We start from the raw sequence: 13,701 nt of genomic DNA, 5'->3' as shown, positions 1-13,701 counted from the left end.
AGCGGATGGCTCATAACACTAGAAGGGGGTGGGCAAAGCAAGTTCGGGAAAGTGGCCAAGAATCCAGGAACTGAGGGAACCAGGGACGCAGCAAGACCAGTTGCTCACATGTCACTGAGGTCAATGGTGTTGGACGCACCACCAGAACTGGATCCCGTTCTAAATTCCCTGGCTCCTGGGTGTCAGTCTGGACAAGCTAAAGATAGTCAGGCAGACATCTGGCACACACACACACACACACACACACACACACACACACACACACACACACACACGGAGCCTGGGGAAGAAGTGCATCTACCTTGGACACGGTCTAGTGTCCCCCAGACTTGCAAAAACATTGGGTTTCTCAAGAAAGTGAGACTCGCCCGTGACTGCTAGTTTTGGATGTCACTTTGACTACATCTGAGATTAAAGTTGGGAAATAAAGGACACACCTGTGAGGGACTTTTGCACAATCTTAAGTAGGAAGATTCACTTCGAGCCCAGACCTTGGGTCTTTATTATATATTCTATATTAATATATATTTATACAATTACTTATATACAGAAATATTTATATTATATATAATAGTCTATTAATGTTATATATATATTCATTCTATAAGTTGCTACCCTATAGAACCCTGACTAATACAATGTCATACAGCAAATAGATTGCACTAGTGTGTAGCTCCTCCGTTTGCTTGTGAATGGCATCTGACGCCTAAGAAGTAAGAAGCAGAGTTGACTGGTTTGTCTTGTCTCGGTACAAGTTTGGGGTTGGGGAAGTGTCTGAGGTCACTAAGGTCAGCAGAGTAACGTTCTGGAGGAGCCAAGAAGGTTGTTCAGTTCAACACAGTTAAGTAGCCAAAGTTGGTCCAAACTTGGTGAGTCTGACCCCAAGTAGTTTATTTGGTGAAAACTTTCCTGGTGATAATTAACCAATTGCCTGTGCCCAGCAAAGCTTAAGGCATGACTGCACTGAAACTCTTTGTAAAGAGTTTGTATATGTGACATCTTCCACCAAGATAGTTTCTACAGACTGAGAAAAACCATGCTCAGAAAAGGATCTGGGGAGGAACTGGTGAGGTCTCAGCCTATCAGTCTCAGGTCACAGGCTACCAACCACATCCACTCCCAGCCCTCTGGGCAGAAGACAGTTACACATCTCTCTCACTGAAGAGACATTCCTGTGTATTTAACGTTCCCGGTTTCCTTAGTGCTTATTTCTGAGCAAAAGAACTTCTGTGCCTTGCACACAGGTTATTTCTTAAACTCTTGGAGAGCACTTCCACAATAGCCATCATTTTGGGGCCAATTCTCACTGTATTATAATGAACAATATATAGTTAAAAGGTCAAGAGCTTCCTTGAAGCAGCCCCGTGACACAGATGGATGTCCAGCCTCGTGGCACAAATGGATCTGCAGTAGAATAACGCCCCGAAGGTAAACTGCTGAGTCAAATTGTTGACTGACCTGCAGAAACACATTCAGAGAAAATGAAACACCAGACAGCGCAGAAGGTTGTTTGTTTGTTTGCCGTGTGTGCGCGTGTGCGTGTGCGTGTGCGTGTGCGTTTAAAATTCTGACTGGGTTTTTCTAAGGATGGGAATGCTAGAAGTTTCGGTAATCCGGCCTTCAGAAGCGCGGGCGGAAGTGCAGAACTGGAAGCGCCAATCTCCCTACATATAATTTGCATAGCGCGGGGCGGGGGGCCTGCAGCATCCAGGTGGGGGGCACTCTCCAGCATCCCCGTTTGCACCCCAGGTTCGTCCGGGGTTTGAACGGCTGTGCCACCACGTGCCAGTCCGCGTCCTTCCCCGCTGGGCCAAAGCGTCCTCGCTATAGCCCTCCTAACATAAATGCAGAAAACAAGTAGAAAGCCCAGGCTGCGTGCGCCGAACCTCCTACCGGGAGTCGGGGACCAGCTTTCTCCGGACTTGGTCCGACCCGACAACCCGCCGCCCCCGGGACTTGGAGTTAAGAGCCGGGACCCCTGGAGGAGCACCAGAAGAGGTGACACCTTGGGGTCCAGGAACGTTTGGAATTCGTAAGGACATGGGAATCTCCGTGGTTCCGTGTCTGTCGCCATCGCGGACACCAGTCACGGGCCCAAGCCAAGTGTAGCGAAGCTTAGAAAAGGTTGCCCGACGTCATGTGGCTTGAGAAGGCTGCCGGGCGCCTAAAGCCGCCAGCAGGTCCCATGGTGTAATGGTTAGCACTCTGGACTTTGAATCCAGCGATCCGAGTTCAAATCTCGGTGGGACCTCACTGAACCTTTTTTGGCCCTAGAATCTCTGTTTTGGGGCCTGTAGGAAGTAGTAACCAACCCGAGCCTTTGCTGGGATTGCACTGACCTGTAGGATGGACGATCAGCTTCCCTCCCTGAGTCTCAACAGGCTTACATTTCAGGAACAGCCTGGGCTGGGAGGCACTGCGCACGCGCGCCGCGTCGGAAGGAAAAATAAACGTGTTGATGGAAGACTGAACATAACTTTACCCTGGAGGGAAAGCGAAAGAACCCGAAAGATCCCGAGGCTCGCCTGTCTGAGTACCGCTGCTCTCGCCGCGTCAGGGAGTCCCCGCCTCCTATTCTCTGATTGGGTGTTGTGAAGAAAGCGCGGCGGGATTGCTTTGTGAGCCGCGAATGAAGTGGCCGGACAGGGCCAGGGGGCGGGCAAGTGGTGCCAGGGGACCTCTGATTGGATACAAGCCAGTGGTTCCCGGAGGCTTGTGCGTTTAGGGGTCAGAAACCTGTGTTTTGGTCTTGGTTCTGCGTTGCTCACGCAGCGAGGTTGTGTTTCAATTAGAAACAGTCCCTGAGTCAGCCGACGGTTGGTCAGTACTGTTTCTCGCCGTCCGTGGGGGTGTTTGTCCGAGCGAAGGGCAAGAATCGCTGAGGGTTCCTCCAGCAGCATTGAGCGCGTGTGCTTGGGACCCGCGGGAAAAGGCTTACCTCTACCACTGGGTGGAAAATATGTACAGGGGGTATTAAATCTTCTTTGGATTCATGTCTGGGATTTGAGCCGTGTTTGTCCCTGTGGGATAAATGACGAGCGAGCCTGCTGACGCATTATGATCTCCCTACAGAGTGATTGGCACGGTGGCTATAGGTCTCTCACCCTTGGGAGGATACCATGGAAACAAAAAGGAGCCTCTCTCGACTCTCCAATTAATTCTCTAAGCATGCCTCTTGCAGACACGACCCACGCACTCTTTAAAACACCTGAATGGATCCGTTTGAATGAGCCATCATAAGACGTGAGAGGAGTCACACTTGTGCTATCAGAGAATAAAGCTACTTGTTAACTGCACATTAAAGAAATTAAGATAATGTCTGGATGGGTATACATACCGATGGAACAGAATAGGGGAGCAAGAACCAGCCCCTCCTTTATGGACAGTTTATAATAACAAAGGTGTCACAAAAAAATTAATAATAAAAGGTAACACAACAGGGTTAGGAGAAAGGACCTATTTGACGTTGGGCTGTGCATTTACAGGGAAAAAAAATTATAAAATCGGATTCCTGACTACACCAAGCACAGCAGAAAATCTCATGAGAATTGTTGACCTGAAAGTGACAGGAGCAGTGCGCTTTGGCTGACGACATAGGGGAATACCTACACCTCAGTTTAAACAAAGCCTGAATAAAACGCCCAAACGTTGGGTGTGCCACTCCATGCTCTTATCCAAAGATACCAGTAGGAGAGGGAACGTGTTTGGGTGTGTTGTTCAGTAAACTGCAAGGGGCTCAGAGCCACAGACTAGGGATATACATGTGTAATGCATACATTGCAAATAAATCTAAATAACTTCTAAAAAGCTGTAAGAAAACTGCCTGCCGGCACGTGCACTAACATAGGACAAACCCCACAGGAACTGCTAAGCATCATGGGACATCCCTATAATGCCAGTACCCGGTGTTGGGGGGTCCGAAAAACCAAAACAACCCAAGCAGTCACAAGAGTCCAGCAGAGCAAGATCTTTATTTGATTAGGCAGCAAAAAACAGGCCAGTCAGGAACAACAGCACAGACTCTTGACTGTGTCTTTGTAAGCCCATTGGTTGTTGGGAATTGAACTCAGGGCCTCATGGAAGAACAGCCAGTGCTCCTAACCACGGAGCCATCTCTCCAGCCTTCCGACTATGTCTTTGACCATTCGTCTTAGTAAGTATTTAAGCAGATGCCAAAATCTTACTGTAGTTGGGCCACTACAGATTGATCAGGGCTGCCAAACACACTCTAGAACTGAACTGCGATCCCTAAGAGAAACTGTACAGCATTTTAAAAGGCTGGAACCCCAAAGTGAGGAAGAGCAGAGATGGCTGTAGCATTTTCCAGTCATATTTTGACACAGGAGTCGAGCAAGTGACTTTCTTTATTCAGATCACCTGGCTTCAGGGTCCTCAATCCAGCCAGGTCCCCTCCTGGACTTCTGGCACGAATTCAGAATGATAAGGGGCAGACAAGCTGCACTTAGTCAATTTAAGCCCTGACAGCCAATACATTTACAACTCGTGTGTCTGGTCAGATAATCTGCAACTTCTCTCTTTCCATTCAAACATGTTTACAGAAAAACGTGAAACGCCTGAGGAAGCAGGATAGGAGTTGTTTCCCGGGCCTGGGAATGTAACCTGTTTTGACCCACATTGTTCTGCATATGTAATGTATTCCCCACGGACTGTTAACTGCTCAAAAGTTACTTATCCAGAGGTTAGAGAGACGACTCACTGGTTTACAGCATTTCCTCCAGAAGACTAGAGTTCAATCCCCAGCACCCACATGGCAGCTTACAACACTCTGTAACCCCAGTTTCAGGCAACCCGATGTCTTCTTCCAGCCTTCGGGGGCATCTAGCATACATGTGGTACACAGATATAAGGCAAAATACTAATACATATAGAATAAATGATAAATAGAGCTTTTAAATTACTTAAGATGATTATGGGTGAATGCCTGAGACCCCACAGGTCTCAGACCAGCTTAGGCATCATACTAATTGTCAAGGCTCAAAAACTAAGAGCCCTGGCTGATCTTCCAGAGGATCTGGGTTTGATTCCTGGGACCTACATGATACTCACAACTGTCTCTCACTCCCGTTCCAGGGGACCCAATGCTCTCTTCTCAGGCACACACACACACACACACACACACACACACACACACACACACCACAGGCAAAGCACTCATACACTTAGATAAGTTGCTCCTAAGTTGCGACATTGGCGATGAGAACTTATGGGTGTAAGTTCAAGGGGCGATCAGGAAGAGGGCTCTGATGATTTTGCTGTTCATCAATGGAATAGCCCCGAGAGACAGAGCTCCTGGTGCCTACTAGTGTTCTGTCTGCCTTGCTGTCAGAGGTGTCTGCGCTTGGGAGGAGCCTGGGCACCACACACAACGCTAGGCCTTCTCTGCTTCTGTTATCAGGGAATCCCCACTTCCAGCTCAGAGCTTTGCTATGTTTTCAAATCAGTTTTCTGGGAGTTTCCCCCTTTTGTTTTTGTTGGTTTGTTTTGTTTATTCATTGGTTAAGATGGTGAGATAAAATATTTTGGTAAGGGGCTGGAGAGATAGCTCAGTGGTTAAGAGCACCGACTGCTCTTCCCACGGTCCTGAGTTCAAATCCCAGCAACCATATGGTGGCTCACAACCATCTGTAATGAGATCTGATGCCCTCTTCTGGTGACAGCTACAGTGTACTCATATAATAAATAAATAAAAATTTAAAAAGAAATACTTTGCTACACACACACACACACACACACACACCTGAAATATAAGTTTAAGAAACATGATCTGGGCTGGAAACATGGTTCAGTAGTTAAGAGCGTAAGACCTCCCGTTCCCCTTGCAGAGTGTCTGGGTTCGATTCCCAGCACCCTCTGGTTCACAACCATCTGTAACTTCAGTTCCTGGAGAATGCGATGTCTTCTTCTGACCTCCTGGTGTGTGGGTGCTGTTGATGGTGCACCCTTTTTATCCCAGCCCTTGGGAGCCAACGGCAGGAGGATCTCTGAGTTCAAGGCTAGCCTGAACTATAGATGAGTTCCAGGACATCCAGGGTTGGTTACACAGAGAAACCCTGTCTCCAAAAGCCAAACTTATTTACTAGCATTATCTCTCTGTTCTTCATCCAGCTCCAGGTTCTCTAGTCTTATCGTCCCCTCTTCCTGTCCCCTGAAGCTTTAGGGGAAACCTCTCTTTTCTCACAACAGTCTGAGAAGTCCCTTCTCATGGTTTTCTTCCCAAGAAGGGACAATGACAATTTTCTGGCATGTACTAGAGAATACCTTCCGTAATATGTTGTCCCAGTCTAAGTCACCAGCAGAGGGCAGCACGCTGACACAAGCAAAGTTGCGTTTGGCTCCTACTTCCTGAGGCTGTCTGTTCCTTCTCTTGATTTCCACGTGCAGGTAAGATAATGCTTGAGTACCACTTATCACACAGTAGCCTGGGAATTGCCGAGCACAGACTCCTTTCACACCCACTGCCTAGCAATCTTAGGGTCAATGAGATAAAGCAAGCCTTGACCTCTGCCCTCCAGGAGCCTGAAATCCTTAAAAAGAAATTGGAACTGGAGAGAGAGCTCAGTGGTTAAGAGAGCTTGCTGCTCTGGCAGAGGAACCAGGTTCGATTCCCAGCACCCACATAACAGGTCACAACCATCTGTAACTTTAGTTCCGGAGAATCCAACGCCCTCTTCTGACTTCCTCAGGCACTGGCCGTGTACCTAGTGCATATAATAAGCAAAAACACTCATAGTTGTTATTTTGTGGGGGGATAATGTGTGCACATGCTTGTCGGCGTGCATGTGCATGGAAGGGGTCCTCGTAAGAAAGAGGTCAGAGGACAACTTTCAGGAGTCCGTTCTCTCCTACTGTGCATTCTCGGGCTGGAACTTGGGGTATCAGGCCCGTGCAGCAACCACTTTTATTTGCTGATGAAATATTGATGAAAATATTAAAATCGAACCCCTAATCCTGACCCCTGGAAAGCTGAGGTGAGGACATAGAGACCAGTTAGACTGTATAAGAAGTTGCAGGCCAACCTGGGATAAGTACTAAAAACCTGTCTCAAAGCCAAAAGGAGATGGACATGGCAGCCCATGCCTTTAATTCCAGTACTTGGAAGGACTCTAGAGTTCCTCTGAGTTCCATGACAGTCAGGGCTACACAGAGAAACCCTGTCTAGAAACAAAACAAAAACAAAAATAAAAGCAAACAAACAAACAAACAACAAAAAGCCAAAATAAACAAGACAGGCTTAAGTGAGGACAAACTCCTAGAGAGAGAATGAACTGGAGACAGAGAAAGCCCTGGGCAGGAGGAAACTCCCCAGGAAGCTGTGGGGCCTTTAACTAAGGCTGGGGCAGAGGGAGAGAATAAGGCCTTTAGAGATGAGTGTTTGAGAGCTTTACAGTTATGGAGAATTAGTGTAGCTAGGAATTAGTGCACCCCACAGCAGGTATAAGCCTGTAGTCCCAACACCTGAGGAGTTGAGCGACGAGGGCCAACATGATCAAACCCAAGGCCGTTCTCCGCTGCCTAGCGTGTTAGAAGCTCAGCCTTTCTCATTAGGCCCCCTCTCAAAAAGAAAACAAGCATTTGAAACCTGAAAATAACTTAGCCCAATATTACCTGAACAGGACTTGGAGAAACTGAAGAGCACGGCCCCTCCCCAGCTGAGGAGCCTCCTGAATGACAATCGCCTGGCCTCTGTTGGGCAGTCTCTGCTTCTCTGACCCAAGGGCTCTCAGTCCCCTTCACTGCCCTTCCTCCTCAGGCTGCCCTGAATTGCTGGGGTTCCTCCAAGCTCTATTTCTGGCCTTTTTCTCTCAAACATGCACAGCCTTCTCGAGCAATCTTTCGAGTAATCTCCGTCACTCTTGGAAGATCAGCTACCATTTGCCAGTGATTTGGAGTAGGGCACAGAGGAAGAATGTAAGGGAATCTCTGGGAAAGTGCGTGTGGGAGAGATGGGGGTGTATGGATGGAGGGATGGTTTGAATGGGTTGGGTGAGTTGGAGGGTGGGATGGGTTGGGGTGCATGGAGGGTGGGGATGGGGTTGGGGGTAAGGAGAGAGATGGAGGATGTCTGTACCTGTGACATCACCGTTCACTCATCATCCAAGGACCATGATAAAGTTGAAGGAAGCATCCTGGGTACTTTCCTCTGTCTGTCTTTTACCCTATTCCTCTACTCCACTCCGCTCCTTCTCCTAACCACATCTGGGAGGCTGGCTGAGTTACACTGCTTCCCCTTTTTCTGGAAACTGCTGCTCTCAGGGCGGCCCTGAAAGCCATTTCCACTTCCTGGGAAGTTTTAAAGGTTCTGGTCAGGTGGCCAAAGGCATAACTAAGGAGCTGAAGAGAAAGAGATCCAGGAAGATGCTGAGGCTAGACCCTTCGGGGGGTGAATCCAGAGACTGCAAACAGTACTCAGTTTTCTAGAGGCAGGTCACAAAGGGAACTGTGGGTTACCCTACTGAAATAGTGATTTAGGAGTTAGTGTTGTAGTCTCCAACATCTGTGGACCATGGAGTGTCTTCTAGCCATGAATGTCTTAGACTATGTTGTCTTTAACCAAAAAAACTCTCCCCAGTAAAAAAATAAGGGGCTGGGGATTTAGCTCAGTGGTAGAGCGCTTACCTAGGAAGCACGAGGCCCTGGGTTCGGTCCCCAGCTCCGAAAAAAAGAACCAAAAAAAAAAATAAAATAAAATAAAATAAAATAAAATAAAATGAGTCGCAAGATACTTGAGATGAATCCTGGAGCAGAGAAATTACATTAGTGAAAAACCCAGAGAAATCCAAAGCCTTGAGTTTAATGAATAGCATTGTACTGATGTTAGTTTCTTGGTTTTGTTTGTTCATTTTCTTGGTATGCATTCATCCACTCCTGTGTCCATGTCAATATCTCAGGGCCTCTCTGTGATGTCAGAGCAAAACTCTCAAGGGTAGATTCCCTTCTTGTACCTTGTGGAGATCCAAGTCAGGTTGCCAAGCTTGGCAGCAGTGAGGTGTTTCCCCAGCACCCCCCCCCCATTGCTCTTTTGAGGCAGTGTCTCACTGTGTAGCCCCGGGCCGGCCTGACACTCACAATGTAGAACTTGCTGACTTCTGCCTCTTTCCCCCACGTGCCAGGATTACAGGCGTGTACTATCACGCCTGTTTCTTAACTTCTTTATTTTAATAAATGTCATGGTCGTACAAGAGGTCACCACTAGGCAGCTTGGGAAAGGGCAGAGGGGAATTCTGTTAGTTTGCAATTCTGCAAATTTTGCTGTAAATCTAAAAATATTTCAAAATAAGACCACTGAGCAGGGTGGGGTCTGGAAGGAGTGGAGGGGAAGGAACTGCTGTGAGAATGTCGTAGAAACAAGACAAAACTACAACAAAAACTAAATAAAACAAAACAAACAAATAAATAAACAAATAAATAATGGTAGTAGGATTTGATGGCCCCATCGAGTGATCAGAATCTGCAAGCAGTGGCATTTGTAGCATGGTGGGCTGACTTGGGACAGACCCAGTGAGTGTCCCAGCTTTGCTGGGTGACACCACTGTGCCCAGGCTAGGTGCCATTGGAAGAACTGCCTGGTGTGCTCTGAGGAACCAATGGCACCCACCTCTCAGGGCTCAAACCCTCAGAGATCCATGAAATCAGGACAGAAAGGGTGGCTTGGATGCTACCAGGGACCCACTCTCAGAACGATCATGCACCTTCTCTTTGTGTGTGTGCCTGTGTGCATTGAGTGTGTGCAAGTGCACCTATGAATGTGTGTATGGGAGGTGTGCACGCCAGTGCTTGCACATGCATGTGTAAGCCAGAGGGTAATACGTCTTTCAGTCTTTCTTCAAATGCTGGTCACATGCTTTTTTTCCTTTCCTTTCTGAGACTCGGTTTCTCAGACACTGGTTTAGAATTCATCAATTGGCAAGTCAGCCAGGCTGTGCAGGAAGCCCCAGCATTCCATATATCTCTGCTTCCCCAGCACTGGAATTACAAATGTTCGCTACTGTGCCCAGCTTCCTGCCTTCCTTTGTCTGTCTTTGTCCTGGAACTCCATATGCAGGCCCCCAACTTACAGAGATCTGCCTGCTTCTGCCTCCTGAGTGCTGGAATCAAAGGCGTGTACCACCGTGCTGCCACAGGCCACTGCCTTTTTAAAGACTTGGCTTTGCACTTGCAAGGACAACACTTTACTGATAAGCCATCTCACCATCCCCCATTCGCTCTATGCTCAGATAGCTGGCATTGTTTATGGTACTAGGGAAACAGAAGTTGTGTGTACACTTGTATAGTGTGTACACTTTAGTCAATTCCACATTTAAGAAGCTGGGGCAGGAGGATCTGGTATTTAAGCATACCCTTAGCTTCTGTACTGGCTGGTTTTGTGTGTCAACTTCACACAAGCTAGGATCATCATAGAGGAAGGAGCCTTCCTTGAGGAAATGCCTCCATAAGATCCAGCTGTAAGGCATTTTCTCAGTTAGTGATCAAGGAGGGGAGGGCCTATTGTGGGTGGTGCCATTCCTGGACTGGTAGTCCTGGGTTCTATAAGAAAGCAAGCTGAGCAAGCAGGGGAAGCAAGCCAGCAAATACCATCCCTCCAAGGCCTCTGCATCAGTTCCTACTTCCTGGCCTGCTTGAGTTCCAGTCCTGACTTCCTTTGGTGATGAACAGCAATGTGGAAGTGTAAGCTGAATAAACCCTTTCCTCCCCAACTTGCTTCTTGGGTCATAATGTTTTGTGCAGGAATAGAAACCCTGACTAAGACAGCTACCTAGTGAGACTATCTCAGCAAAACACACAAACAGATACCCCAGAGAGAAAAGAATGTTGGACCAATGACTGAGCTCGAAGCTCTGAGGATCTTGTGACTTTTATTGTGCCTCTGAGCAGCTAGGAAAGCTCACTTTCAGAGAGCATGAGGCACACAACAGAGAGTGAAGGTGAGCTAAAGAAAAGGCTTCTCTGACTGCGGGCCCTAGCCAAGAAGGGAAGAGTTGCTTGATTGGGATACTATACGGGACAGAAATCCTAGCTCTCAAGGATGCCAGGGGCTGGAGAGATGGCTCAGTGGGTGAGAGCACTGACTGCTCTTCCTGAAGTCCTGGGTTCAATCCCCAGCAACCACATGGTGGCTCACAACCATCTGTAATGGGCATTTGATGCCCTCTTCTGGTGCAGTGTACTCACAAGAATCATTGCTAGGCATGGTGGCACATCCCTTTAGTCCCAACACTGAGGAAGCAGAGTAGATCTCTGAGTTCAAGACCAGCACGGGTCTACATCGTGAATACTGGCTGTTCTAAAACTCACTTATAGATCAGGCTGGCCTTGAACTCACAGAGGTCTGCCTGTCTCTGACTCCCCAGTACTGGGAGTAAAGGTTGCTGTTGTTTGTTCTTGACTTTTAGCTTGGCGGGATTTAGAATCGCTTCTGAGGCACAACTTTAAGTGTTTCTGGCAGTTTCCATAAAGGATTAACTACAGGGAGATGATTAGCCATTAACACCTTCTAAATGGTGGCGGAGCCATAAAGATATCTAAGGACAAAGCAGCGATAGTTGCCTCCCTTCTGACAGTGTCACCCACTGCAGGTACTGGGCTCCAGCTTCTCCAGCCTTCCTATGTGGACTAACTGAAAACTGGCTGCTCTCCAGGGAGCTTCCAAGTCTTCCTACAATGAGGCATCCAGCTTTGAGGACGGAATAGCTGCCGTGTTATCAGCCTCTCTGACATACAGACGGACACTCCAGGAATACCCAACCCTTATCCTATAAGCCAGCTAGCAAATCCCCTTTGTACGCAGTCTATCAGTGCAGTTCCTTTAGCCCACTCTGACTAATACAGCTGTCATTCGTGAATACATGCTCTCCTCCCCACCAATCAGATGTCAAGATCAGTAAACTTTACTTCCCAAGGAAACTCTTCAAGCCATCCTGGCCATACTACTTTGCTGTTTGTCTTGCCTCTCCGCCCAGGAACCATCACTTCTTAGCTTCCTCTCCAGCCTTCTCTTTCCATTTGCAGTCTTGTCAAGAACAAATTCCCACTAGGTGTGGTGTGATTCATACCTATCATTCAGTGCTGGGGAGCTGGAGGCAGAAGTGCTGCTGTGAGTTCAAGGTCAGCCTGGGGTACTGCATGAGATTCTATTACAAATAAGCAAGCTAGTAAGCAAACAGAACAAAACAAACAAACCCAGGAACATCGGTAAGTCATTCCCAGCAGATAAAGCTGGGTAACCCAACAAGCAAGACCCTCTGACCATCCAATCCACCCGTAGGAGCATCCCAAGGACCTAGGACTTCTTCTGGACATTCAGTTCCAACCTGACTTCTGTTCCATTTAAAATACAGTTCTTGGGGTTGGAGAGACGGTGCAGCAGAAAAAAGCATTGGCTGCTCTTCCGGAGGACTCTGTTTGGTTCCCAGTACCAACACAGTGGCTCACAACTGTCTGTAACTCCAGTTCCAGGGAATCTGATTCCCTCTTCTGACCTCTGAGGGAAATAGGCATTCATGGGGCACACATACATACAAGCATGCAAAATGCTCATTTACATAAAACAAATCTCAGAAGGCAAAAACATTAAGATACAATTCAAGCTGGGCACAGGGATGCACACATCTTTAGACCTAGCTCTCAGGGGTCTAAATAGCAAGTTCTAGGCCCTCTAGAGCTACCTAGTGAAACCCTGTCTCAAAAAAAAAAAAAGCCAAATAGCAATAACAAAAAAGTTTGAATGAGAATAGCTATATAGGCTCATACATTTGAATGCTTAATGACCAGAGAGTAGAACTATTTGAAAGGATTAGAAGGATTAAGAGGTGTGGCCTTGTTGGAGGAAGTGTGCCACTGGGGGTGGTCTTTGAGGTTTCAAAAGCCCACAGCAGACCCAGGCGCTCTCTGCCTGCTGCCTGTGGATCATTGTCAGCTACTGCTCAAGCACCAGGTATGCAGCTACACCCCCACCATGGATTAACCTCTGAAACATAAGTAAACCCCCAACTAAACGCTTTTTTAAAATAAGCGCTTCCTTGGCCCTGGTGTCTTTTCACAGCAAGAGAACAGTGACTAAGACGATATATATATATATTTTTTTTTGAGATAGAGTCTCACTAGGTATCCTGAGCTGGTCTCAAAACTCAATTTCCCCAATGCTCGGATTGTGTGCTGTGATGGTTTTGCATAGGCTCCGCCCAGGGAATGGCACTATTAGGAGATGTGGCCATGTTGGAGTAGGTGTGTCACTTTGGGTGTGGACTTTTAATACCCTTGTCCTAGCTGCCTGGAAGTGAGTCTTCTTCTAGTAGCCTTCAGATGAAGATATAGAACTCTTAGCTCTGCCTGCACCATGCCTGCCTGGATGCTGCCATGTTCCTGCCTTGATGATCATGGACTGAACCTCTGAACCTTTAAGTCAGCCCCGATGAAATACTGTCCTTTATAAGACTTGCCTTGGTCATGGTGTCTGTTAGCAGCAATAAAACCCTAAGACACCTTCCATCACGTCAGACAGCAAACCATGGTTCTTCTTCCTCTCCTTTCTGTGCCTCTGTTCGCAATGTCTTTTCACCCAGGAGTGTCCTCTCCCAGCTATTCACAACATAAGCCATTTGCACTCAGTTCTCCTAGGAATTATATCTCTCTGGAGACCTTGTCTATCCTCTCTCCAGGGACGCAGTGTGCCCTTTCTGCTCT

At 47.5% G+C, this 13,701-nt stretch overlaps 1 long non-coding RNA gene and 1 other non-coding gene across 2 annotated transcripts; one reads left to right on the top strand and one right to left on the bottom strand.

Annotated features, from left to right (window-relative positions):
- Window positions 1–440: 440 nt before the first annotated feature.
- LOC134480858 (uncharacterized) lies at window positions 441–3,301 on the bottom strand. Its single transcript, XR_010055752.1, has 2 exons — window positions 2,340–3,301; window positions 441–1,458 (listed from the first exon to the last, which is right to left on the bottom strand). It is a non-coding gene; the product is annotated as an uncharacterized LOC134480858 (long non-coding RNA).
- Trnaq-uug1 (transfer RNA glutamine (anticodon UUG) 1) lies at window positions 2,180–2,251 on the top strand. Its single transcript has one exon. It is a non-coding gene; the product is annotated as a tRNA-Gln (tRNA).
- Window positions 3,302–13,701: the final 10,400 nt, after the last annotated feature.

This window comes from Rattus norvegicus, chromosome 10 (assembly GCF_036323735.1).
Source record: "Rattus norvegicus strain BN/NHsdMcwi chromosome 10, GRCr8, whole genome shotgun sequence".
Taxonomy (NCBI): domain Eukaryota; kingdom Metazoa; phylum Chordata; class Mammalia; order Rodentia; family Muridae; genus Rattus; species Rattus norvegicus.
This window is presented reverse-complemented; position numbering and strand designations above follow the sequence as displayed.